Source organism: Hirundo rustica, chromosome 2 (genome assembly GCF_015227805.2).
Source record: "Hirundo rustica isolate bHirRus1 chromosome 2, bHirRus1.pri.v3, whole genome shotgun sequence".
Taxonomy (NCBI): Eukaryota; Metazoa; Chordata; class Aves; order Passeriformes; family Hirundinidae; genus Hirundo; species Hirundo rustica.
In genome coordinates this window covers 24,889,758-24,916,602 of record NC_053451.1, presented here as the reverse complement: position 1 = coordinate 24,916,602, position 26,845 = coordinate 24,889,758, and the positions used below count along the sequence as shown (strand labels likewise).

Here is a 26,845-nt window from a genome sequence, read left to right as displayed (position 1 = left end):
TTCCCAGCCACACACAGAAACAAAATTCAATTAAGCAAGTGATTTGCTGTTGTGTTTAAGTTACAATAGTAGTAATCACACCAATTATAGAAATCAGATTGGCAATCATGGACCCTGCCCTGTGCATTGCTTATTAACTTCATTCCAATGTGTGATTTCCCTCCGCCCCATTGAAATTGGTGAATGTCACCTGTGCATGTCCCTGCTCCTCCAGGGTGTAATAGCATCTTTGAAGCCTAACAACCAATTGCTGCCCTCACACATGCAGTCAGATTTATCCCTACCTCTCTCTATTACAATAATGAGTGGGTAGCAGATGTAGTCAAATGTTTTTGCAGTATTCTCCCTCTGCCCTCCCTCCCTTTCCCTAGCAAGCAATAGTTTGAATCTTAAGCAGTATCTTGGATTGCTTAGTGGAAACATTTCCCAGGCCCAGGGGGAAAATAGTTACACAACTGCCTAGGATCTTTTTTTTCCGTTTTCCATTTTTTTTTCCTTAATCCTATCTTTCTACTTGGATGAACCTTCTTTAATTATTTAAACTGTACAACAAGAAGCACCATTAAATACGATGACAGATGTCTCCCTCTGTTCCTGTTCTCCCATCTCCATGATTATCAATGGAAATCCCTTCAACAGGCAAAACATTACTTTGTTGCAGGGAAATGTTACCATATTTTTTCCCCCTTCTACTGCTCTCATGAATGTAGGCAGATTTTTAGTTGACTTCCTTCTGTTACCTCTTTCTCCAGCTCTAGAGTCAAAGGGGTGCAGAATCCAAAATACATTTGGCTACAAAAATTTTTGAGAAAGAAGCTGTTGGTCCAGTTTCTTTGGCCCAGGCAGGAAATCATGCCTCTTTGTGCCATGAAATGCTGAGATGCTGTATTGCAAACGTGGGGCCCTAGCTTTGGGATGCAGCAGCTGTTCAAGATATCCAGATACCTTCCAAAACTAGAAACACTCAAATCACCATCTTCTTTCCATAAAATTGGTTGTTGCTCAACTGTACATATGTATGAGCTCAAGGTGAAATTGTGTTGTGACATGTGGAGGGAATGAGATGAGATGATGAATGAGATTAATCTCACACTACTTTAAAAAGATTTCAAGTTCTTTGAATAGAAGTTCCAGTGAAAGAAGAAATAGAATTATGATTCTTCGTATTGATACTATTCCTTTTCGCTGCTTTGCTCAGTCCCAGGGCTGGGAGATGATCTCATACCTTAAGGCCAAACTGAACTCCAGCATTAGGGATTAGAGAACTTCACAGAGTCACAGAATGGTTTGGGTTGGATGGGGCCATTATTTAGGTTAAATCTGTTGCCACTGGTCCTGTCACTACAGACCATGGTCACTCTTCACCTTTCTTATAAGCACACTTTATATATTGAAAGGCCACAGTAAGGTGTCCTTGAAGCCTTATCTTTTCCAGGCTAAACAAACCAAAGTCTCTTAGACATTCTTCATAGGAGAGATGCTCCAGCCCTTCTTGTGGCCATCCTCTGAACTCAGTTGTACAGACTCATGTCTTTCTGTGCTAATGACCCCAGAGGTGGCTGCAGTACTCCAGTTGGAGTCTCATGAGAACAGAGTTGAGAGGGAAAATCTCCTCCCCTTGCCCTGCTGGTGAAACATTTTTTGATACAGCTCAGGATGCAATTGGGTTTCTGAGCTGGGAAAGAACATTACTGGCTCATATCTAGTATTTTTTTCACCAGTATCTCCATGTTATTTTTCACAGGGCTGCTCTTAATCAATTGATTCTTCAATCTGTATTCATACTAGGAATTTCCCCAATGCAGGTGCAGGACTTTACACTTGGTGTTGTTGAACTTCGTAAGACTCTCATGGGCCCACTTCACAAACCTGTCAAGGTCCTTGCGGACAGCGACCCTCAGCTTCCTGTCATGTACAAACTCTCTGAGGTGAACTCGACCTTACTATGTCATTAATAAAGCTGTCAAATGGTACCAGGCCTGATATGGCCCCTTGAGGAGCATCACTTGTTACTCATCTCCATTTGGACCACTAAGCCATTGAGTGCAACTTATTCCGTCCATCCTTATTCCTTATCCATCTACTGCTCCATCCATCAAACCCATATTGTTCCAATTTATCAGCAAGGATGTTGGCCTGAACCATGTCAAAGGCATTACAGAAATAAAGATAGATGACATCGGTTGTGTCCATAAAAATGTTATCCTGCCTTGTCTAGTGCACAGCTGCTCCTCACGCCACCTCCTGTTGTACTCCTGCCTTTCCCAGTGTGTCTGGGTTGGGGATTCTTCAATCATTCATGGCATTTGTTGCAGTCCAAAAAAAGGGCTGTTGGGAGGATGTTAATTTAGATGCTTGTTCAAAAGTCAAATTAGCTTTTCACATCTCTGCCTTTTTGGGATCACTGTTTTTCCTGTGGTTGGTCTGCTGTATTATTTACACTTTCCACAAGAGAGGTGCCGAGCCATCTGGATTTGGTGCGCAGCCAAAGCTGGTCAGATTGTCCACAGAATTAAGATAGAGCTGCCATGTATTGGGAATATCAAGCCCTTTAACAGGTATGAGTGCAGCTCTGGAGTGGCATTTTCCCAACATGATGTGCCTGGTAAATTGGCCGGCACTGAATCATTTAAGGGACTCTCTTTGTTATGTCTCTCCTCTACTGCCTACCTCATGCTACATCTCTCTAAAGAAGCTCATTACAAATTTGTGATGTGCTTGGTTCAACGTGTCTGTGCAGTGAAGTTGGGACCTGGCCACCCAGGTAACTTTGGGGTTTGATGTGGCACTGAGCGGTGCATCCATGTCATGTCACAAGCAGGCTGCTGTGAATTGCTGCCGGCCCTTGCTCCTCCCTAACGTGGCTCAGGCTGTCTCCTGAGTAAGATGATGGAAAGGCTCAATTGCACTTCTTGTCAAGTAAGGGAGGATCGTGTTTAAGCAGGAGTGTATCTTGAGAGGGAACCAGTGCAGAAATAGTAAATTTGGCCCTAGAAGTTCAAGAAAATGTTTTTTCTGATGTTCTTTCTTAGGTTAGTTTATTGTCATTAGCCCACACTAATTCAGAGCAACTCTGGAAGCCCCAGAACAACAAAGGACAGAAGCCCCAGAAGAGAACTCCCTCATGGATTGGCACCAACCTGCTGCAGCTGAGGAAGTGGCCATTTTCCATGGGTGCCCCAGCTTGATGTCCTGTGCTGGGCTGTGGGCTGTGGCATTACCTCCTGCTGTGTGCTGAGTGCCTGCCTTGCAGGGTTTGACAGCAGTACTGGGCCAAGTGCCTGGCTGCAGTCCCCACAACCCCCGGGGCAGGCACGGGCCATATAATCGTACAGACAGGAGAGGTTTAATCCTGGAGAAGGGAACAGATGGGGAAGGGAAATGGCAGCGTTTCAGGATGTGCAGGTGTTACCTGCCACAGTGCCACTTTCGGTTGGCTGCACAATGAAGTTTCGCAGGTTTCCTGCTACCTTGGCCGGCCCATGGGTTGAGGGACCTTCCAGCCTCATGGCAGGTGTAGTAGAAGGGGGCCACCGTGTCCTGGCCAGACCACTGGAGCTTTAATTCCTGTGTGTTTTCATGTTCTGACTGCCAGCCACATGTAAATCTTCCCTCGCTCTTCACCTGCCACAGCCCAGGGCAATGAAGGATCAGGTGGCAGGTAAAATAATCAATCTGGAGGGCTTTTAGCAGCACGTCCTGCCATCATTTGACAGCGCATCTCTGTCAAGGAGACTGTGTCTTTCCTTGATCAATAAATCAATCTGTCCTTTTTTACCTTTGTGCGCCAGCATGTCAGTCATTTCATGCCATGGACAATGTAGAGCTGGCACTGAAGTGGTATGGTAAACATTGTCTCCTGCCCAGACCCCTCAGGGCTGGATCAAAGTCCAGGGTCTCTGCAGGATTTCTGCCCATGCCCACAGAACTAGGGATTGCGCCAGTCCACAGCCTTTTACCTGCCTGGGTCACTGGGTAGTATCTGCTTTCAAGACAAATCCTCTGTCAGGATGTCTGTGATGCTCCTGAGTATATCCCTGAGAAGCCTTGGGTTCTTGTCCGTGTAAGCCACAGGACTTCATTTTTGTCAGGTGTCATCGAGTCAGACATCATTCCTGGCTCTCTGCAACAGGGCTCTGCCAGCATCTCCCCTTGCATCCCACAACTTCTCACTTCCAAATCACTTCTCACTTCACTAGGAAAGTTTCACCACTGTGTTTTGGGGAGAAAAAAGCATGGTCTCCCACGGCAGTTGCAGGTGGAGGCGTGGAGGATGCTGCTAGAGCTGTGCCAAGTGTGGGCTGAGGTTTGCTGGGTGAGGCTGCTGCTGGCCTGGGGCTGAGCTCCTGGTGCCTGGCTGATAAGGTTTGTAGAGATGTAGCTTGTGTCAGCCACAATCTCCAATTTATCTCCTCCTGTTCGCGCTGTCACTACTCCTTCCCGGGAATGCAGTGAAGAGGGCGGCAGCGTGGGGTAGAGAGGGACTGATGAACAGCTGGGGCCTCAGAGCTGAGGTGTGAATGATGCTGGCACACTGTGACATCTCTGCTTGTCTTACCAAGGCCCAGACTGAGTGTCACCAGAGTCAGTGGGCTTAGGAATGTAATTCTGTAGTATCAGAGTGAAAGGCTGTGTCTCCTTCAGCAGCTCTTCCACGAAACTGTGAATACCTGAAACTAGAAAACAGCTGGTTTGGTTGTGCCATGTTAATTTAGGGCATCTTCTTTTGGTATTTTATTGCTCCTGGCTCTTTTTGGCTACCAGCTTTGCTTTCTCTTAGCAGCTTTTGCCCTCAGATCTCCAATTGCGAGTCCAAGGTGTACCAAAAGGGACCCTGGTGTTTGAACGCCATAAAGATGCCTCAGCTTGGTCTTGGGAATTCCTCTTGTTAGTTTAGAAACACTTAGAAACATTGAAACCAAGGTATCAGGAGGCTGGAAGTTTCCTGCCGGAGTCACAAGGCGTCCCTGCAACACATCCGAATTATCCAGGAGCCAGCACCAGACTGCAGCTGGTTTTATCCTGTCCCCTACCTTTATGGCTTAACAACAAGATCGGCCTCCCTCTCTAGACATGTCTAATTGTATCCTTAGGCTATCATGACTATAACTACACTGCTACACTAATTAGGCTTAAGGTTCAACATCTTTCTTAATTTCTCCTTTCTTTAATTTCCTTAAAATGTTTTAGACAGCCATCCTAACTTAACCAGTCTTTCATCACCTAGCATCCTTCATCTTTCCATCCGTCTCCCCTGGATGCAGCTGTGGAATGCCAAGCCTCTTTTGCAGCTCCTCTACAGTGGAGCACCTCCTTCCATTCAGGCATCGTGGGAGCTGCAACCAGAGCAACAAGAATCCCGTCCTCACCCATACTGTGAGGTCTAGGAGGGGCTTGATGTGCTCCACAGTGACAGCTGCAAAATTCCTGGATGACCCTGGATTTGTTATCCTCTTAATTGCTCTTACTCCTTTTTGGAGGTCAGGCCCCGACATCCGTTGCCAGCTCCTCAGAGAATTTAGAGAAAAATAGGGACTAGCAGCTTAAAATGTGATTCTCGCTGAAAAAAAAAAAAAAAAAAAGGAAAAAAAAAAGTAACTTGATAAAAATAGCCTCTTCCTCCTCTGTTGCTCTGATTTGTCTATGACTCCAGGTCAGTTTTGCTCACTTACAGATGGAAAAAAAAGTTTTTGCCATTTCTCTCCTGTTTCCCGCAGAGCTCCAGGAGAGAGACCTGCAGTTTCTCAGCAGGATAGCTGACTAAAGTCTAAATGAAAAATTTGGGTTGTTCCTGGATATGAGGGGGAGAAAATCCCCAAAGCAACAGCTTAATCCGTATATCTTTTCTTAGATCTGCATCGTTGACAATAAGACTAAAGAGTGACCAGCAACTTAGTAGGGCACATCAGGAATCAGATACCGTGTGATAACACGGTTGTACGTAACTATTTGCAAGGAATTTCTTCAGGAAATTGTTCTTAAATATTTTGACCAACAAGATGCTTGCCAAGTTTTTATAATGTAAGCATTCTTACAATGTAAAAACAGACGGATGGGGATGTTTTGTCACATATTGCTTACCCCCATGTTATCAGTATGTAGGGTGGTTTGTGGGTCTAAGAAAATATTGCCAAGCTTTTCCATTTTCTGCTTGCCACAGGCCAGCACCTCTTTCTCCCTCTTTTGGTGTGCTCGGGGAAAAACACAGCTTTCCCAAAAAGGTTTTTCATTTTGAAGGCATGAAATGTTTTTCCTTCTCTGTCTGCTTTAATTGCTGTGAACAGTTGTTTTACACGGGGGCTGCTGTCTGCTCGAGGAATGTTCTAAAGAGAGGAAAACTTCAGATCATCAGAAATGGGCTGCAGACTACGTTAACAAAGTGTGCAAAACCTCCCTGCTGCAGCGTATCCCATGTGCAAGAAACAAAAAAGACCTCAGGTTGTCTGTCTGTTAAGCTTGCACGCACTTCTCTTCTGCACACATCTGCATATGGGGTGTTATGTCAGGAGGGTGCCCTCCGAGTCTGGGTGTGAAAGTCCCTAATTCCCAGCTCTGTGCCTCCCTCTCCTCCCTCCCTCCCTCTCTCCAGCTCTGCTGTACAGATTTGCTAAGGTACCTTAATGCAGGAACTCCCAACCATGGCCAAGCCTTGTGAAGCAGGCAGTTTCACAGCTGGGGATGTCTAGGCCTTCCCAAATTTCTGTTCCTGTTTTGATCTAGCAGTATCTCTGCTAACCTCTCTCCTGCCCAGCCTGAGAGCTTCAGGAAAGGGTTGTCCTAAGGGACGGGCAAAAATAAGCTGTCACCCTGATCAGAGCCTTAGAGCTACTTGAGAGAGAAGGAGAGATCCTAGCCAGGTTTCCTCATGGATCTGTGGTCCCTAGGGCTGATGTCAGGTGGGTGCTGCAAGGTGAAAATCTTGACACTGAGACCATGCTCTCTGTACCTGTGATGATGCTGGTGTACGGTGGCTATCAGTTCATCCACCTTTACCATCTCTGTTAGATACCAAGCAGTTCTTCACTTTCTCGCCAAGGCAGCAGTGGGGCTGCTTCCGGCACTCCCCAGAGGTCACTGCACCTTTCTGGCGGGTAAAGCAGAGCGACCCCGCTGCCAGCTTGGGTAGCAGCCCCAAAACATCCCGTGTCACACTGAGACTGTGCTGTAGTTCAGAAACTGGAGATGAGGATTATACCTCTCATTCTGTGCTGTGCCACAGGTGTAATAGTTAAGCCAGCCTGGGGCTTAGGGATGTCCCCATTTCTGTTCCTTTCCTCCCCTGTCCCCCTCAAATGCAAAGCTTAGAAGACAGGGGGGAGGGAAATAAAAGCTCTTTCGCAGTGAACTTTGCAAGTCTGCTATTTGAGGGTCTTCAAGGACAGCTGCCAGCTATAGTAAGACTTGCAGGAAATTCACAGGAGTTGGCTGTAGGCATGTCAGATGATGTAAGAAGGGACTCACTGATGTATACAGAAATAGAATTCACCAGGCCAGCTGAGGAGTTGAGGAGAGAAAAAATATTGCTTACTCACAGGGAACATAAAAAAAAAAAAAAAAAGAGGGGGTGGTGGTGTGTTTTTAATATTTGAGAGGAGTTGTCTGCTTTCCTATTCCTTCCATGCTCCTGTTTTTCCAAACTTTTTTAGTTGGTGGAAGTCATCCCACATGCATCCCTAGATTTCTAGCTCACAGGCACTTGAAAGTCACAGTGCCCTGAGACGTGGTGAAGTCCCTGGCACTGGGGCTTTTCTAGAAGTGAAGACTGACTCCAAAAGTAGTGTGGAGAAGGATTCAAAGCTGTTCTTTGTAAGCCTTCTGTGCTCCTTGAGTTCCAAACCCCTTTTTGTGGTTTCCTGCCCCAAATCTTGTGGGCGTATAGGCCTTGTGTGGCCACTGCCTGGCCCCGGCGTCAGTGGGACTCTGCCACCCCACCTCTGACACGTTTTCTATCTGTGATCTTGTACAGAACGTACAAGGTGAAGGAGAATCTGACCCCATTCCCCAAAAGGGAGCTTGACATCCCTGTTGCCTCATTTTCCTCACCCATTCCTGGGGATCGCACCTCCTTGCGATTCCATCATCTTTTCTGCCGCTCTCAGCCCCAGCAGCCATCTCAGCAATAAGTACAAACAGACCCGGGGCCAGGCCCGGTCTGGCCGTGCCCACAGCACACCCTCATCCAGCGGCTCCACGGAGGCAGGTGGGATGGGGCGAGCTGGCCCTGCCGTGGGCTGCTTGGGGCTCGGGGAGCACCCCAGGCCAGGCTGCAGCCTGTGCTGGCAGCCAGCCCCGCTGGGGACGGTGACAGTGTCCCCTCCACTGGGGCAGCCGCCTGGCCGGAGTGCGCCACAGGGCTGGGGCTGAAGGGATGCAAGGGTGACAGGGGGAAGCGAGCGCAGCAAAAGCGGGGAACGAGCGCTGACTGCAGAGGGATTTTGCCCTCTTCTGACAGCATCCTGCAACAGACCGGAGCTGCTGCCTCCGGCCGGCTGCTGTACAGATGCTGTCACAGCCACCGGCAGCCTCTCCCCAGCCTCTTGCTGCTTACAGGCAGGGAGGCTAGGAATTATGACAGAAGCCTCTGGGCTCAGCTTTAGAGCCACGCGATTGTGCCATAAACAGGGGTGTTTTATTTTCAGGTCAGAAGATAGTGGTCTGGGGCAGGGAAGCTGGTGAGGGTGTGGGTGGAATGGATGTTTGCAGAAACAAGGGAGTCACATAGCTGGGGGGTGACTGTCAGTGTCTGAACAGGGCTGGGGAGATGGCAACATATTTTTGCCTACAGTTTCACTCGTGAAAATCTGCTGCTCTCTTAAATGTTGTCAGTGCCTGAGTATTTGCCTCACAGGACCACAAAGGCAGCGTACACCTGCAGGCCCAGTCTCCTGGTGGATAGTGGAAGAGTGTGGAGCCTCTAAAGTGGTATCTGCACTGATTGCACTGACCTCCTACCCTACCCTAGCCCCTTGTACCTCAATTGCCAGCAAAGTTTGCCGTTGCTCTCAGATAATGGCCGTGTAAAATTATGAGATAAGCCTCATGCTAGCATTTGCTGAAGTGTCAGGTGGAGAGGATGTCAGGAGAGCAGGTGAGGGAGAAGGAGATGTGCCTTAGGGATGTTCACTCTGTTCTGTGCTGCAGAGAATGGGGAGTCGTGCAGTTTTGTAGGTGTGTGTTATCTCCCATGGAGTCTGCCTGGATGGTTTTAGCTTGAGGAATTGCATTCCTCAGGCCTTGGTTCCAGAGGCATGGGACAGCCTTTTCTTCCATTATTTTGCTGTTCAGCATTAGTTCTGGGCTTTAGTAGGGAGGTTATAGTAGCCTTATAAATAATCCCTTTCTCTCCAGCGTGACCTCTGTGCAGGCTCTGTGTGTGCTGCTAAGAGCTACACGAGAGGTGGTGGCTTTTCCACGGCTCCAGTGCACACAAGCTTAGTGGCATTTCAGAGCCTCCTCGTGGATGTGTACTCAACAAATATTTCATATAAGGGCCCAGAGAGCTGCCCAAGGTACAAAGATTCCAGTGGTGTGGAATTTCCCAGTGATTGCCCAGTCATTATTTTAATGTCAATCTGACCAAAATGAAATTTTGAATCCAAGGCAGACCTAAGAGGATGTGTGCTTCAGAGTTATGTTGACCCCTGTGCTTCCATCACAGCTGAAAAGAAGCAAGTCTGCTGGGCAAACCTGCTTCATTTCAGCTGCTGTCAGGAAAGTTTTGTGTCTGGAGCAGTCCTGAGCTTTCTCCAGGGCCCAGATGGCATTAGCTGAGGTGAGGTAGAAATCTTATGGGTACTGCTACAGCCTTCATCCCCAGGGCAGTGTTACTGCCACCTGGTCCCCACTGCAGAGGGCACAGTGTCATTCTTTGAAAACAGATGTTGTGTGGAATGATCCTGCCTGATGGGGAGGATTTAGGTGCCTCCAGAAAAAAGGTGAAGAAACACATTTGAGCCTTCCTGGCAGTTCAGCAGTAGATTTGTATGCAAGTGTCTCAGAGAGCATCTTCCAGCCCATCGCTCTTTTCCTCCTGTTAGTCTGCATTTATCTGTGGCCTTTGTCTCTCTTGGCTGCAGCTCAGGCCAGACATGGGCAGCTCACCAGACACCTGTTCTTGCATCATTCCTGATCCCCCTGGGTTATGTATTTACTTTCTGCCTCTTTGTGCTCTATAAACAGAAGAGATACAGGTCAATGGGTCACTAGGAAAAGCAGCTAGACTTCTGTATGCAGATTGTATCCACAGCGGGCCCAGCAAATCCCACTCAAACCCCAGCTATGAACATCTCTCTAGCTTGGCCAGGCTGGAAGAAAACAGCCATATCTAGCACAGGGGCTCTACTCTTCCCTGGGAAGTGCTTCCAGCGTGGGTTCCAGTGTGCAAGAGCATATTGATGTAAGACCTAGAGAGGAGGAGATGCCTGCAGCCCTCTGCCTGCCTCCTAGATGGCTCAGTGCTTTATCTGCAGCCTGGATCCACGGGAGCACAGAGCCTGGGAACTGTGATCTGCTTGCCTGCCGGGCTGTGAGTTGGTACCTCCTGATGGCTTTGCCGAGAGCATGTTATGGCTGGTGTGTTTTTTCCTTTTTCTCCAAGCAGCTGAGAATGGCACCTGTGACTCTGGGAGGGAAAGCTGGACAGGTTTTTGGAGTGCTAATGATGATTAGTTTGTCTAAGCCAGCACAAACTATCAATGGGTTTGAAATGTTAATCAGGAGAAGGGCCTAGTGCTATAGAGCTGCAGAATGAGGAATGAATGGGAAGGGGAGGGGAGGGAGGACAGGGACTGGAGGGGGAAGAGATGCCTAAGTGGGGATTTGACACAAGTATTTTCAGCTGCTAAGCTCTTTGCTCTCTGAGTGGGACAGATGCCTTCCTCTTCTGTGTGCCTGGAATACCTCACTTAGGTCACAGAAACACAATGATTGCAATTAATTTCACTCTGCCTGTATAGGAAAAGTCTCCTTGAGGACTGTTTCCTAGACACTCCTCTGCTCCACCCAGCGAGTGACCTTGCTCCCCACCCCTATGAAATTCACCCTTCTGCTGCTTTCTGCTGCTTGCTTATTTGGTATTTTGGTATGCATATGCCTTTGCACAGTCCTGGAAAATACTCACACACACCTGATTTCAGACAAACCGCTGCCTTGCAAGCTGCACTTTCCTGTAGAGAGCATGGATGGGTGGACTCTGATAAACATTAAAATACATGCACTGTAAAAAAACGTTCACAAACATACTCCTCTCTCTCCTCTCTTCCCTTTGTAGATACCTGTGCACCTCCATATTTTTATCTCACACTTGCACTTGTGAATGCCTGTACTATCTTACACTGACATATAGGAAGATCATCCTCAGAGTACCTTGCCATGCGGTGCTGGCTCTTTCAGCTCCCGAATTTATGTGGAACAGGATTGGTGCTCACACACCCTCTCCTGCTGGTAATCAACGAGTGGGCATAGATGTGGGTGTTGATGATGTCCCCTTATCACACCTCATCCTGATCATGTGTAGATGTGAGACTGCTTTTTCTCAGACATCTCCAGGAGCTCCTGCTCATTCTTCAGGATAGTCTTTGGGCCCATGAAAAAGGAAATGCAAGGGGGGGGGAAAAAAGAAAGAGGGAGAGAAAAAAAAGAAACACATAATTTCATAGCTCTCTAAGCACAGACATGCCTAACTTCCTGCTTAAGGATCTGAGCCATACAGCTCACCCAATTAGTCACTAACATAAGAACAGCCATTCCAGGCAGAACCAAGAATCTGTCTAGCTGCCTTCCCCCCATATGTCTCCAGCAGTGACCTATAGTAGATGCCAAGAGGAAATGTACGGTTGCTGTAAGTATATGATGTAACTAATGATACCGCTCTGTTACACTCACTTCAGTGATTTGCAGCCCAGAGACCTCCTGAGCCAGTAGTGTTCACTTTGTGCTCAGTAGTTCCTTGTGGATTTGCCTCACAGATTTTTGAGGTTCTGCAATGTCCTGTGGCAATGAGTTCCACAGCTGAACTCTGCTCTACCTGCTCTATTTTCCATTTGCTCATCACCTGCCTGCTTCATTGAGTTTCCATTGCTCCTCCTGGAAGATGAAGTGAAAGATCTTTCTTATTCACTTGATGTATGATGCTCATGATTTTGTGTTTCTATGTCACATTTCTTCTCCATCCTCCAAGCCCTAGCCTGAATAAACCTGTCCTTTTCTGTGTGAAGAAATACACAAACAAGAATTAGCAGGAGGAGGCACTCCAAACATCCTTAGCTCTTAGCAAGTGTCAGAGAGTATCTTTTCCTTCAAACCAGTACTAGAAATCAACCTGTGAGTAACTCCTCAAAGCTCCATATTCGCATCCAAACCAGAAGTCTTCTGTGGGCTTTTATATACCGGAGATTTTGCTATCCCAAATCTAACTTACCACTAAGATGGCTTTTGAAGAACATGTGTTGACTGCATTTCCTGTATTCTTAACTTATTTTTCCTCATTCTGGCCCTTTTCTGTCCTCTCTGCACCAAGCAGCAATGCCTCCCCCAGAACACTGTGCTCCTCAGAGGAGTCTGACACCTCACAAACCTGTCAGAATTAATGCAAGCTGGGAGTCTCTGGCCTGCCCTCAGTCCTCTGCTGTGCAAGACTTTTAGTCATTCCTCAGTGTACATATTCCTGGGTATGTGCTTCTGGAGAGGAGATAAACAGGAGCTGCAATCAAAGCATCTGGCGAGAGTTGTGGCCTTGATGCAGTTAGGTAATTAGTTGGATCCCTGGCATCCTGGGATTGCCACCTTCCACATCTGTCCTTTTGCAAAGGAGAAGTTCTGCAGTCAGCTGCACAACAAATCGCATCAGTGGCCATCAGGATTAGCTCTTGGCTTCACAAGGTGAGTAAGCAGCTCAGACAAGATGGAGAGAGCCAGAGCTCCTGTCTTCAAAACTGATTTAGAGATAAGTAATTCCACTAAAGGGTGCCACAAAAATGTGAGCAATAATAATAATTAATCTTCTTAATCAGGCAATCATTTCACAGCAAGCAGAGCTTTTAGTGAATTTAGTCCTACGTGTTTCTCCATGACACACAAACCATTTAAGTCAATAGCACCTTTTCCTTTAGCAGGCTTTGGATCTCTGGCCAAAGAGCTGGGTACCCCGTTTTGATGAAACTGCCATCCCTGAGCATTTACTGGATGACTGGCAGGAATGTGAGAGCTGCCTGTCCAGTGGACTGCCCTGATTTTTTGTTCAGGTACGGTGTACTCATCTTACACGACCAGCACTCGGACTTGCCTAGCTCTGCTTTTTCTCTCTGATGAGCTGGCTGTCAAGTTTTCCAGAGAGCCATGCAAAATCTTCCAGTGCAGGTAGTTTAGCTGATACACAAAGTCAGCACCACGGTGCTCCTGACTTTGTTTCTCTCCCTGGGGACAGTCGTGCAAACCAAAGCCATTTGTGTTAATGTTCGCAGAAAGCAAGTAAAACGGGCCACGAACACAATCAAAACAAATCTGCTGTTTATATTTGAATGACTGTTTGGTCATGCTCTAATAGCAATAATCATCAGCAGTAGCAGCAGGGAGCCAGCATGCACGTTAACTGCATTACATTTTCATTTGACATGAGTAATTGTAACATTCACTGAAGTTGTTCTAGTAGTTACGATACACTTGTTGGTCCACGAGGTGGAAAGTGGTAGAAGGCCAAATTAAGGTAGTTCATCTGACTCTCACTAATGAATTGCCCTACTCACAGCTGATAATGTAGCAGAAGTAATTCGACTATTGCTCATTATTTTAAACTATATTTAAGGCACATCAGCCATTTCCTCTACTTCATGAATACATGTGATGATTGGAGATGGCCCAGGCAGGAGTTGGTGAGTGTTGGATGCAACATCTGAATTTGGTTTGCAGCTCTTCATTTCTGTTTGCAAACTAAATGAATACCCTGTATCATGGGAACCAGTCCCATGTTGTGTAGAGAAAAGGCAAGAATCAATCCTGTTAAACAAAGAAAATTCTCAGCTTGTAAATGAATCAACACAGTCTCCAGCCTAATAACGCTGTATCGGTTTCTTTAAGTCTTGTCCTGCTCTGAGAGCTGAGGTAAGGGCTATTAGATTGTGTCACTGGGGGTTCAGCTGAGGATCTGAGGTCCACTAGGTTTCAGGTCAAAGTGCCCAGCTGAAGGCTGAGCCCTAAGGTTCCATTTCAAAGCCATCTCTAGTCATAAATGCCATGTTTGCTTTTCTTGTTCTCTAAATTAAAACAAAATAAAACAAAACAAATAGTTCTGGGGATCTCACAACAGGGGCCTTTCCCTACCCGCAGGAGATGCACACAGGCCAGCCTGGCCTCTGCCTCCCTCCGGCGTCCCAGTGTTCCTGGCCGGCTGCTTGCCACCGCCCTGGGGTGACCTCCCTGCTTAGGACCCTGCAGCTTTTGCTCACGTTCACAGCAGGCTCTAAACGGAGGAGAATGAGGCTCCAATTACAGTTTTAACGAGGATGAAAATCCTGATTCCCATCTCGTGCTGAGTTCCCAGCTGTAGGAATTTATCAGATTGTTCCAGCCGGGCGGACTCCGGCTCCTGGCTCTGCCGTGGCCTCTGCTGGGCAGTGCCTGCTGGCTGTGCTGCAGAGAGCAGAGTGCTCTCTGCTCAGCCAGGCCAGGCTGATTTCTCAGATGGCAGTGAGCAGTCATTTTGTTCACTCATCTGCTCACATTACTGTGGTATAATGATTTCCTAATTGCTTCTATTAAGCACAACCGAAAACAGCTACCTGTCCACCTGCCAGACTGTAGTGGGGGCCATGTGGGATTGAAAACAGAGCCCTGGAAGGCCCCTTGGACAGTATCTCTAGGGAATTCAATTTTTTTTTTCCAGTCAAGGATGAAGCCAAACCCTTAATGCAAGTCTTAGCCTAAATCATAGCTAGGTTCTGTACAGGGGCCAAGATGGCGGCCAATCCCACCCAGCATCTCTTCCTTCCAGCTCTGCCCTGGGGCATCCAGACTCACCCAAAGCACTCCTGTGCTCAGCTTGACTCATATGGATCCTCCACCTGGATAATCTCCACCTGTCATGGAACCAGTCTGACCTGAGGGCTTCCTATCTGCTCCCTCTGCCTTCCTCTTGGATCTGTGAATGCTCAGCCCCCATCAGCCCTATCTGCTCTCCCCATCTTCTGCCCTTTGGTCTCACCTCTCTCTCTCATTCTGTCACATGGCTCACAAGGTAATGCCAAGTCTGTCCTGCACGTGCCCAGCACAAGGCAGCCTCACATCCACCTGATCCTGCTGAACCCTGGCACGGAGGGGAAAGGAGGGGGAAAGATGGAAAGGCAGCTAAAATGAAGAGGGGAAGTACAGTTGGGGAGTTGGCACAGGTGCTTTCCGTGCAGTGCCAGGCAGCATTTTCAGACGGCAGCAGCACGTGGTGAACATCACTTTGCATATGAAAATCTAGTTAAGCTAACGAGGTCCTTAATTAGGGCTTTTATTATCTTTTAATTCTTTGCTTAAAGGAAAGTGATTACAAAGCTCATCTTTATGATACAGCAAACTAATCTTTCATTTCTGAAGTGTTTCCTTTCCTTCTCTTACCACAATAATGGGGAAATGGAAGGAAAGAAAAAGAATGGAGAGGTGGGTGCAGAAAGGGAAACAAAACTGCGAGAAGGCCACAAAGAAGAGGGTTTGAACCTGCACACACTTGCAATACCTCTTCTATGAGGATCAGGAAAAGCCTCAGGAACCTGTGACTCAGTAGCTGGGAATGAGTGGGTGAGAGAAGCAAAATATCAAAAAGGCAGTGTCACAGCAAGAGGTGGGGGGCCGTCGGCTTTTGCCACCGGATCTGCACAGCTCTGTCCCTGGCACAGGGCTTGCTACTCCTCAGTGCCACTCAGCCACACCAAGTGGCTCAGGGGGCTTTGTGCATTAATCCCGTAGTTGTCTTCTTAAAGAGACTTCCATAAAGGCCCCACTGATACCAAAGCAGAGCAACTGGGGCTGTAGGTCTCCTGTCTGCTCTTCTAGATGCCCCCAGACTGCACAGCCTATGAAACTAGAGGATGAACAGTGGTGATTAGAAACAAGCACGTGCTGAAAAGCTCTGCCAGGGTCTCCTTCTGCCCAGCACCCTTCACACCCAGCTTTCCCAGCCTGTGGCTCTCTTCACAAGCTTTCCCAGTGTATTTCAAATCTAATGTGTGGTACCCTTTATGTCCTTCTACATTTCCTACAGGCCTGCTAATTTTATCCCATCCTGTTAGATCCTCTGGCATACTGGTGCTGGGCTTCACACAGAGACTACTTTATACCCTGGATCTTGTTTTCACAGTCCCGTGAGTCTGACAAACATATCACGCTTTCTGTCTATTGTGATATGGACATTTGTTGAAAGCTGCTAAATTCATGTTTCTTGTGAACAGTGCCAGCTTGGAACCTTGGTTACTGCTTCACTTCACCCCCCTCTAAAGGCACAATATGTTATGACACAAAGCCATATCCCCTAGTAGGGGTATGGTGATAGATCTCTCCAAAACAAGGAGTGTAGGGTGGGGTCAGCTACCCAAAAATGAGAAGCTTGAGAACCGCCAGGTTGGAACGCCATGAAGGTACATTCTGTGAGCCAAGATTGATCAGATGCCCCACTGCAGTTTCTGCATCCCAGTGCTGATGGAGGAGGAATCCTTTGGACGGATATAAAAATAAAGTGTGGATCATTTTTTGCCATTAGAGATCATGTGATATTTCCTATAAAAGCAGGGATGTTAACATCAGTTTCACCAAATTCCAATACTAGTCATTACATGCTACTTTCTGAATTTCTTCTCTTTGCAATTAAAATTTCTATCTCTTCTCCTTTTCTTTTCCAGGCTGCTTCAGCACTACAAAGCAGTTGCTTCATTCCATACCACAGCCACATTTCAGTTTTTGCTGATACAATCTTTACTGTATGTGTTTAGAATGTATCAGAAAACACAGTTTGGTGTGTTAATGCTACCCACTTTTCACTGCCATGATAGCAATGTTTGCTGTGCACTTTTTAATCCAATTACAATCCAAATGAAAATAAAATAAATTTTTAAACCTTCAACTTGCAGTTGAAGCTGGGAACATTGTGCATGAGACACTAAGCATCAAACAGCAATTTGTGCCTTTGAATTCCTTTTCCCTGGTAAAAGATCATCAGCTTTATCTAAGAAGCTGTAGATGATACCAAAGACAAATGGACTGATTTTGCAAGGTGCTTACTGTCTGCATTTCCAACTCAGGCTAATGCTTAGTATCTGTGAAAATTAGGCAAAAGATTTTTTTACAACCACTTTGAAGTGCTTTGTAGTCTCTTTTCTCCATATCTTTCATATTTATCTAGATGGAAGCAAGTTTAGAGGAGCAAATAAAATTACTAGCACTTCTTTGTCAACCTAGCAATAGTTTCTGTCTGTTCTGCTTAGAAATCTCAGTCCAAACAGCTAAGATGAGCACGTATTACAGCTTTTCAGAAAATATCTTTATGATATTTTTAAGCGGGTGGATTAGTATTTAACTATTTATTTCCATGTTCATATTAATCGTATTAATCTCCTCAATACCAGGTAGCTTAATTTTCCAATAATTCCTTAAGGACAAATTGACCCTAGTTAGAATTGGAATGAATAATGGAATACAGTTTAACATATTCATTAATCTCTGTAGATCTAATTTACATTGTAAGGAGGATATCCTGCTGTTGCCTTCGTTTTACCTGCAGACCCAGTTAAGTCATCTTTGGCCAAACTCAGGCCACAATGTTTTAGACCCCAGGTATTTTATTTTCTGGATCGGCATCTCTTTCTGGCTTCCTGCAATACTTGCCAAAGTCTTCCTTTGCATTAACTTCCCTGTACCCAAATTAAAACATCATCCATTAAAAGTCTGACATCTCATAATCCCTCAAAGATCTGTGCAATTACTCTTTGTAATACCTTGGGATCAGAACTTTTACCAAATGGCCTTTGCTTAAATTCACTGTATAGTATCCTAATGGTGTATTGAAAATCGCTAGCTTAGCGCCCAAGCTAACCTTTTTCTTCAAAAAATGACTGTGCTACATTAATTCTTTAGAATATTTTTATTTTTCTACTAAGATCTTAGCTGTCCTTTCTTTAGTGATTTTGATCAGATGCTATACCGACTTTATGGCTTCATTTTGGTTATGTGAATCAATACACATCCATAGCATATTTGACTTCTCAGTTACAACCACGTAATTCTTTCAAACTATAAATTGTTCTTCTCTACCAATAAACGCTTGCCTTTTCCCCTATGATTAAATTCAGTTTTCCTGCTCATTAGGGCAAACAGTGCCTTTTTCTGGATGGGCATCACATGGGAGCGATTAATTTATCAAAGTGGCATTTGGAGATGTGAGGATTGTGTAGACTGTTTAGGATTCTGTAGTGCTTATAATACACATCACTTTTTACTAACTTGGACTGTGTCATTTTCAAGTCCCAATATTTTCCTTTGAATATGTTGCAGTCACCCAATTTAAAATAATACAACCATGCCATTAATGTTTAGCTGTACTTGCCTGTCTGAGCCATTTATTTTGCACTCTGTGTCTACAGAAATACATATGCCATTGTCACTCTGTTCTCTAAATGTGCAGACTCTTCTGGTTTTAATGTATCTGCTGCAACTCTGACTGGTTTTTGGTGTGGTTTTTTTTGTGGTTTTTTTTTTTTTTTTTTCCCTTTGCATTTATATATTTCTATGCTTGTGGCTAGGGGGTTGTGAGTATCAGAATAACTTTTATTTCCCTTCTGGATTTTTTTTTTTTGGATGCCCTTAATCTCTGGCTTTCTGAAATTATGCAGTATGGACACTCATTCATCACTGAGTCACACAAAGCGCAACTGTGCATTCCACTGCCTTTTAAAGTGTCTCTCTTCCTTGCGTGAAGCTTATATACCCTCTTCTTCAGAGGTTTGCATCCATCTGGGGTCTGATCCAACGCCCCCAAAAGCCTGTGGAATCATCCTAGTTGCCTTCAATAGGTTTTAAATAAGGCTTCAGTCATTTTGTCCCAAGGCTACAAATTTCTCTTTCATTTAAGGCTTGTGGAGCTCTTCAAATTCATGTGACTGAGCTTAAATTTCTATCCAGTCCCCAGTGCATCAGCTAGATCAATTACCCATGGTTGCAATGTTTTTAAATGATCACATTTTGTGTAGTAGCAGCTTCTCTCTCTGATTTTCAGAGCCTGAGCCAAATCCTCCCCAGTTGCTTCTCCTCCCATGCAAAAGCAGTGCACGCCAACAAACACCACCGAGTCCACCGTGTGTATGGTACTGCAGCTTTATGAGAGCCTCCTCTGCAGCTTATTGGGACTGGGCAACTGTTCAAACTCTTCCTGATGCTCTCTTTTCTGTTCATATTTCTTGACAATTCAGAGAATTTGGGGGAAATAAACACTCCCATCTCTAATTTGAGTCAGGGTTCAGTGGGCACTACGGAAGAGCGACACTGTTGTCATGAAAAGGAAGATTACGCTCTCTTGCATAAGGGTATACTTAGAGTCATGGAGACATCTGGGTGATACTGGGCATGCTTGGAATTTTAGTGCACATGCCATTATCACAGTCCATCCTGTGTTAATATAATGCCTTGTCAGCTCCAAAAGCTAGGCCTGAAACTAAACACCTTCAGGGTTAGACAAAGCATCCAGCCCGGGATTGAAACAAATCTGGCTACAGGCCATAAAGATGCAACCTATTTGGATGAGAAACAGGGCAAAAAGCTGAAAGTGGCAAGCTAGCCTTCCTAGCTGCCATGAACAAGAGAAATTGAAACACAGGAAAAAAGAATTAACTATGAGGCATCCATCAAAGTCTTTCTCAAGGTGAATAATTACACTCTCTGTTAATTACACGTAGTAGCATAGCTTGGCTTTCATGATATATGTCAGGTTTTATTGCTCTTGTTGTCAGTTTCTGGATGTCATAACTCTGCTCCCCAGCAGCCTGTCTTCAGGATGTGCTGTGGTAAATGAATTCCATAAAAAAAGCATTTGCTAATGTTTGTTTCCCCAGGAACAGCAGTGCAATAGGCTTGTTGCAGACCTTGCGCTGAGCTCTCCCAGCAGGATGGAGCTCAGAGCTGGTTTACTTCTGCACCTTCTACAGGGCCCTGAGATTAAACCTGAGTAGGAAACCTGAGTAATTCTTGCTACAGCAGGCAGGAAGGTGTTTACACAGGCTTTATCATGGTGCCTCTAATCTCATTCATAAACCTGACAGGCCACCATCGCTGCCTTAGGTTATCCCTGGCTCTCCCAACCCACCTGAGCACCCGGGGCTTGCAGCATTTTAGAGGTCTTCTCACTCTAGTGGCTCTCTCCCTGCATATTGGCAAGTCTCATTTTCAGTACTCTGCTTATTTTTCTTTCAGAAGTGTTTCTTGGATGAATTTTGTTTACAATTATGGAATCACAGAAAGAAGCAAAGAAAAAATGTATGTGCTTATAAAAGGCCTGTCAGCCTGAAATCATCCAACCATGGAGAATTATCAGTATTATTTTACTTTGCTTTGTCATACCAAAAGATTTACTAGCCAGCTTTTGAAGAACATATGAATTCTTGGAAGAGTTATGGTAGGACATTGTGTTTCAACTTATTCAAATAGAAATGTGTGAGGATACTGTCATTTTGTCCCTTTCCTTGCCAAAAAATAAATACATTTCATTTCACATCTGAAATTTTTAATTTGTTCTAGCCATGGGGAAATTTTTATGTTTAGTCCATGGGCTGAAATATGTTCTCATCAATTTTGTTTTGAGTACATTTGCATAAGGCACAAATTAATCAAAAATGTCTATGTGCCAAAATTTCATGAAGAAGCATTGCCAAATTTTTGCTGCAAGTAATTTGTCCAGCTCTGGTGATCAGGATGAATAAGAAAGAGCAGAAGTTCTCACAGAAGCTCTTGTGTCTGGTTCTTCCATTTTCTTGGTTCTGGTTAGTATTTGTGGGCCTGAAAATACTGTATTTAATACCCCTGTGTAATAATAGGAACTATCTTTTCCTTTCTCATGGGAGGATAAGAAAGAGGGAGACTAAGGATGGGTCAAACCACCCAAATGAAATATCCAGTTTAAGATGGGATGCAATATTGTCTGGACCTGGATCTTTCTCTGTAGCCTTTAGAGTGTGTTTATGATAGAGGTTCCATATCAAAGGTAGGATGTTAGACTGGATGAATCCTGCTCTGTATGGTGGGTATCCATGGGACGTGTCTCTGACTCTACAGGAAATCTCTGGCAGAGCAAGGAAATGAAACTGCTGCAGAGATTCCAGGCTAATCATAGGACCTTCTTCCTTCTGTGGCATTTCAGGCATCCTCTGCTCTCACAGGTTCCAGAATAGAGAAGTGCTGATGCAGGCCAGCTAGCAGTCCAGGTAGAATAGCACTCACATTGCAAGCAAGCAGAAAAACAAGCACTCTGAGTACAGAAGAGATGCACTGATGGACAGGATTAAAGCCAAAAAACATCTTGGCTTTCTGAGGCAAGTCTGAGTCAATACTGGTCTTATCTGGCCATGCCTTGAGCAGGGGCCTGGACTAGAGACCTTGAGAGACCCCTTTTCACCTGCAGTCTCTGACTCCCTGTTTGTTCTGTGGCCTGGTCTCCAGTGCTGCACTGCGGTTGTTGAATGCACCACATGCTGCAGCTCTCTGCCACCAACCATGCTGGAGGTACTGAAGATCACTGTGCCCTGCTGCTGGTGAAACCTTGAAGTCCTCAGTGTCCATCCTGATCAAATGCTCCTAACACAGTGGTATAGAGACATCCTAGAAGCACTCTGGAGTTCCAGGAAGGAATGCCAGGGAACAGTGATCCTTTGGGTACTCAGTAAGTCTCGCAAGTAGGTGTGAGCAGCACTCAGAGATGCTTGTGCTTGCAGGAAGGAGTCGGACATCCCATCTCTGGTGTTGCCCCTTCTACAGGGGCTCTCAGGAAATGCAGGAGAGTTGCACAGGACAGGGCAGGCCAGGGCTTTGCTCTCTACAGCCCTAGAACACCTCCCACTGAGCCACCACCTCAGCTGCCAGCCATGACCCCAAGCCAGCAGCCTCAGCCCTGGCCCTTGCAGTTTGTGGTGTGGAGGCTGTGGGGAGAGTAGGGGGATACCTCTCCCTTCCTGCCTTGATGTTTTGGTCTAACCCTGGCTGGATGCCCACCAAAGCCACTCTATCCCTCCTCTGAACAAGTAGACAGGGAAGACAAAATCCAGCAAAGTTCGTGAGTTGCGATACAGACCAGGAGAGGTCACTCATCAAATAACATCATGGGCAAAACAGACTCAAACTGGGGATATTAACTGAATTTATTACCAATCAAACTGGAGCAGGATAATGAGAAGTCAAATAAATCCTACAAACACCTTTTCCCCAACCCTCCTTCATTCCCAAGCTCTACTTCCTCCCCTCCAGTGGCGCAGGGAGACAGGGAATGGAGCTGTGGTCAACTCATCACGTGTAGTTCCTGCCGCTGTCAGGAAGAATCACTCCTCACTTCTCTGGCCGCAATTATAGATGCACAGTAATTTTTTTTTTCCTTCTTAAAGTGTTATCGCTGTGGCACTACCAGTGTGTCTCTGACTGGCTTAGCCTTGGCCAGCGGTGGATCCATCTTGGAGCCAGCTGGCAGTGGCTCTGCTGGACTTGGGGAGTTTCTGGCAATTCCTCACAGAAGCCACCCCTGTAGCCCCCGCTCCGCTACCAAAACCTGGCCACACAAACCCGAGACACTTGCTTTCCTTGTCCTTTAGAGTGAGCTGAGGGGAGAAACAAGGCATAGTCTGGCATCCAGGATGGATCTCGCCCATGGCTCTTGTCATGCTTTCAGCCCACTTGGCAGTGGTTTAGTTTCCTTTGGAAACCAGAGTATTTTCAAATATGGCAGTGATAATTGCCTAAAATTGCTTTTAACCACGCTAAAATTACACATAATTCCTGGAGCAGTGAATGAGATGTACTCTCATTTGTTGTGTAGTCCATTGTCCCATTTGGCTAGGACTCTTGTAATGACACTAACCCTTGGGGTTTCCCTGATGGCTGGTAACTCATAGTCTTTCTTTTTGTGGAAGGGGTGGCCGTCACTGGAGCCCTGTCCTTTTTGCTACATTTCTGAAACTTGTATGGATGAAGTAGCCAGGAAATCACTGTTTCTGTGTCAGGGCTAATTGAAATTGTCTCTTTGATATCTTGGGTGACAGTTGGTCCAGATATGCTCTGCCTTCTCATGTAACTGCACTAAAGTCATATGAAGCCAGATCCACAAAGGCAAGTATGTCCTGAAGAGCCCAGGAATGCTTTTGGAATCTGGGCTTTTGTTTCAGTTCCCCATCCCTAAAGCTGAAGTCCCTGTCTTTGAACTCAGGGCTGTTCTCTTGGTAGCTTCCAGGTTGCACTGTGGTCACAGGGACAGTTCCTGCTACCAATAAGGTAATTTTTCTGTCAGTATGTACTTCTGTAAGGTATTTTTACCATTCAGCCTCCCAAATAAACTGCCTTAGCAGAATCTGCTGTCCTGGTTGTCAAGAAGTTGGAAAGGCTTGCTGTAGAAAATCAGTGGCATTTGGAGATGAGTGGAAAAAAATGTAACTCCAAATGTAAGTGATCTTAATGAAGCCCTTATATAGATATTTGTGTATTTATTGTTAGCTCTCTCTGTAAAAACTTGGTGTGTGGGGGAGTGATTTAATTCAATTACTTCAAGATTGTGCTTAAAAGTATTCCCTTAAGATCTCAGCATGTCTCTTTACCCACCAACACATTTGAAGACAGTCTGCACAATGGAAATCTGAGATATCACATTCAATCTAAGTCCCACACAGTGTCTCTTGTTTTACCTAAACCAGCTTATGCCTTCTCTCTAGGAAAATGTTGCCCAGATGCTCGGGACTTTATAAGAGCACATGTTAGCTTTGAGTCACAATGAAGGTTTTGGTTTTCTGTAATAAATACTATCTTTGAGTTGATGCCAATGTAACCCTTGCTATGACACAGTCTCTCACTGAAGCTCAGAAGGCAGAGGGCTGGTGATTTCATCCTGCAGAGCAGTGACAGGGAAAACACATTTTAGGAAATACACCTGAAGCATTTATTTTTCTGATTGCATCTCTCAAACATCATTTTTAGGGGAAAGCAAGGTTGATGCCAGCATTCAAAGTGAACAATTCCAAAGAGTCTTATAACAGGAACACAAAGGGTCCTTAAAAACATCACAAGCCAATCTCTCTACCTTGATGCAGTCACCTGTACATCTTATTCCTGACGTATGATTTATTTGAAAGCTGTCCAGTATCCGAAAAACTATACCCTGCCCAAGCAGATTTTCTAGTACTTTCCCAAGCTTACCAATAGAACTTTCATTCTGCTTGCTAGTTAGCGTGCATCCTTCTTTCTGAAATTTAACTCAGTTACTCCTTGCTCTGTCTGCAGAGGACATAGAGAACAAATGATTTTTCCCCTTTTTAAGCAATCTTTTATATACATGAAGATTCTTGTCATACCTGCCCCAGTCTTCTCTTCTGCTGACTTTCAATTTGCCCTGAAGAAGGTGTTTTCTAGAGGCATGATCATTCCTGTTTACTCTCCTCTAGGCTCTTTTCTCTGGCCCACATCTTTCTTGAAGTGTCATGTCCAAAAGAAGACACAGTATTCCAGCAGAAGCCACTCAGCACTTGGTAGAGGGGAAAGTTCATATCACGTGTCCAGATAACCTATGTCTACATGATATTTGTCTTTTTCTCAGTGTTATACTACTGCTCAGATAAGTCCAGCTGGCAAACCGCTACATTCTGCCCGCCTCAGAGTATTTTCTTTTTGAAGAACTTTGGACTGCTTAATTGTTCCCTTATCTTCTGTCTGTGTGGTTGTATCTCCCTGTTAAAGGCTTTAATTATCTCTGTTGTATTCATTCAGTGTTTAAGAATTCATCTGCACATTTTAAAGATCAGTTTCAATTCCTATGTTAGCTTTCAGCGGTCAGGTATCATCAACAAAAGTTATAAATCAGATCTCTACTCCATACCATTGTTCACGTAGAGGACAACGTGTTCAGCATATTTATCCTGGGAGAGACCCCTGAGCATCTCACTTGGTGCAGTTTCCCTTGTTGACAGAAACCACGGAGAGAGGCCCTCTGAGTCAGGCTGTGACACTGGTTTTATTCCTACCCTTGGCTAGTTACTAGTCCATGTTTTCTGAGATTGCTGAAGAGAATATCACAGGCACCAGTCACAAATCCCACTAAAACTCAAGAAATATGGCATCTACTGCTTGTCACCTTTGCCCAAGGCCCATTATCTGTCACACAAAGAAATTAAATTGGCTTGACACAATTTCTTTCTGACAATTCAACAGGGTCTGTTACTCATCTCTTCGTACTTATCCTTTTAGCTTTCTACATACAGTTCGATTATTTGTTTCAATATTTTTTCTCAGGATGGAAGTTAAACTGAGTGGTCTGTAATTCTCTAGCATAATTTTTTAAAGATAGGCACCATGTTTCTTCTTTCCAGACTTCTTAAGTATTTTCTGTTCTCTATGATTCATGTTCTCCATGAGCTGGAATTGCTTCATCTGCTTCTCTTAAGTATTCAAAGGAAGAAGTTTGTCAGGACCAGCCAGCTTGAATACTCATTCCTCTGGGGTTTTTTTCTTGGCTTTCATGCCACTGGTATTAATAGCATAGTGTTAGATGCTTGCACTTGACCTACTTAATGAACTGTCCTCCAGAAATTATTCAGCCTTTAGACTGTCATCTGTCCCTTTTCATTAACACTTTCTTTTTGTTCTCCTCTCTGCTAGTGAATAAAGGGGATGCTTGTTGCTTTTTGATCGAATCTGTGCATCATTCATACCCTCCTCCCACCCAGTAGCCGGACCTGGGGTCTGTGCTCCCTTCATACAAGATCAAAGGAACTGCTCATGATTTAGTCATGTCCTGGTGCCTTCCTATGTGCTGGAATAGGACACTGGGTGTCTCAGTGCTGTTTCTTTGAGAAATTGCCGGGTTTCCTTGTTACCTTTAGAATCACTTCCATTGCAGCCTTCCTACCTGTTTTCGGTGTGTATTCTCTGCCTATTAAAGTTCCTGCTTTTGTGATCCTGTTTTGCTTCATGCTCTTTGGATGGGTTCTGAGCTCTATCATTGCTCGTTCACTCTCGCCAAAGTTGCCTTCTGCTTTCACAGTCCTGATTCACCTTGGTTCCGTGTATTAAGCAAACTTGTATCACCAAAGAGATTCTGTCTTTGGGACGGCTTTGCAGCTCTTTCTGCTCCAGAGCTTTTTGCTGTGGTGGTGGTGTTTCCCTCTCAGTTGTTCCTTCTCCTCCTTGTCTGTCCTCTGTCCCCGAGTTGATGTAGGTTGAACAACAGGGCTTGTAAGCAGTGGCTGAGCTGCAGAGGCACAGGAACAGAGCTGCTGCAGAATTGCCCTTCTCCCACTGGGTCACTGGTTAGCAGTTTTGTTTACTTGGGCTTTTGAATTCCTTTGAGCTTGCCTCACATTGCATGAACTTCATGGATGCTTTGCGTTTGTTTTTTTCTCATTTAATGCTCATTGAAGTTGAACAGCCACTTCTTGCAGCTCTGCTTTGATTTACCTATCAGTATCAGGGAGAACCTGATTGTGTTACTATGTCAACTCTGGTCACTCCTACAGTTGATTCAAGTTCACATTAAGGTATCCTTTCTAAAAGAAGTGGCTTCTCAAGTGTCTTCCCTTTCACATTTTTCTTTTGACTGTTTTTTTTGTTTGGTTTTTTTGTTTGGGTTTTTTTTTGTTTTTTT

The 26,845-nt window shown here is 45.2% G+C and overlaps 1 protein-coding gene across 3 annotated transcripts in view; it reads left to right on the top strand.

Annotated features, from left to right (window-relative positions):
- The window catches only part of LSAMP (limbic system associated membrane protein), a 987,281-nt gene that overhangs the window by 172,294 nt on the left and 788,142 nt on the right, over nucleotides 1–26,845 (top strand). The window lies entirely within an intron of this gene.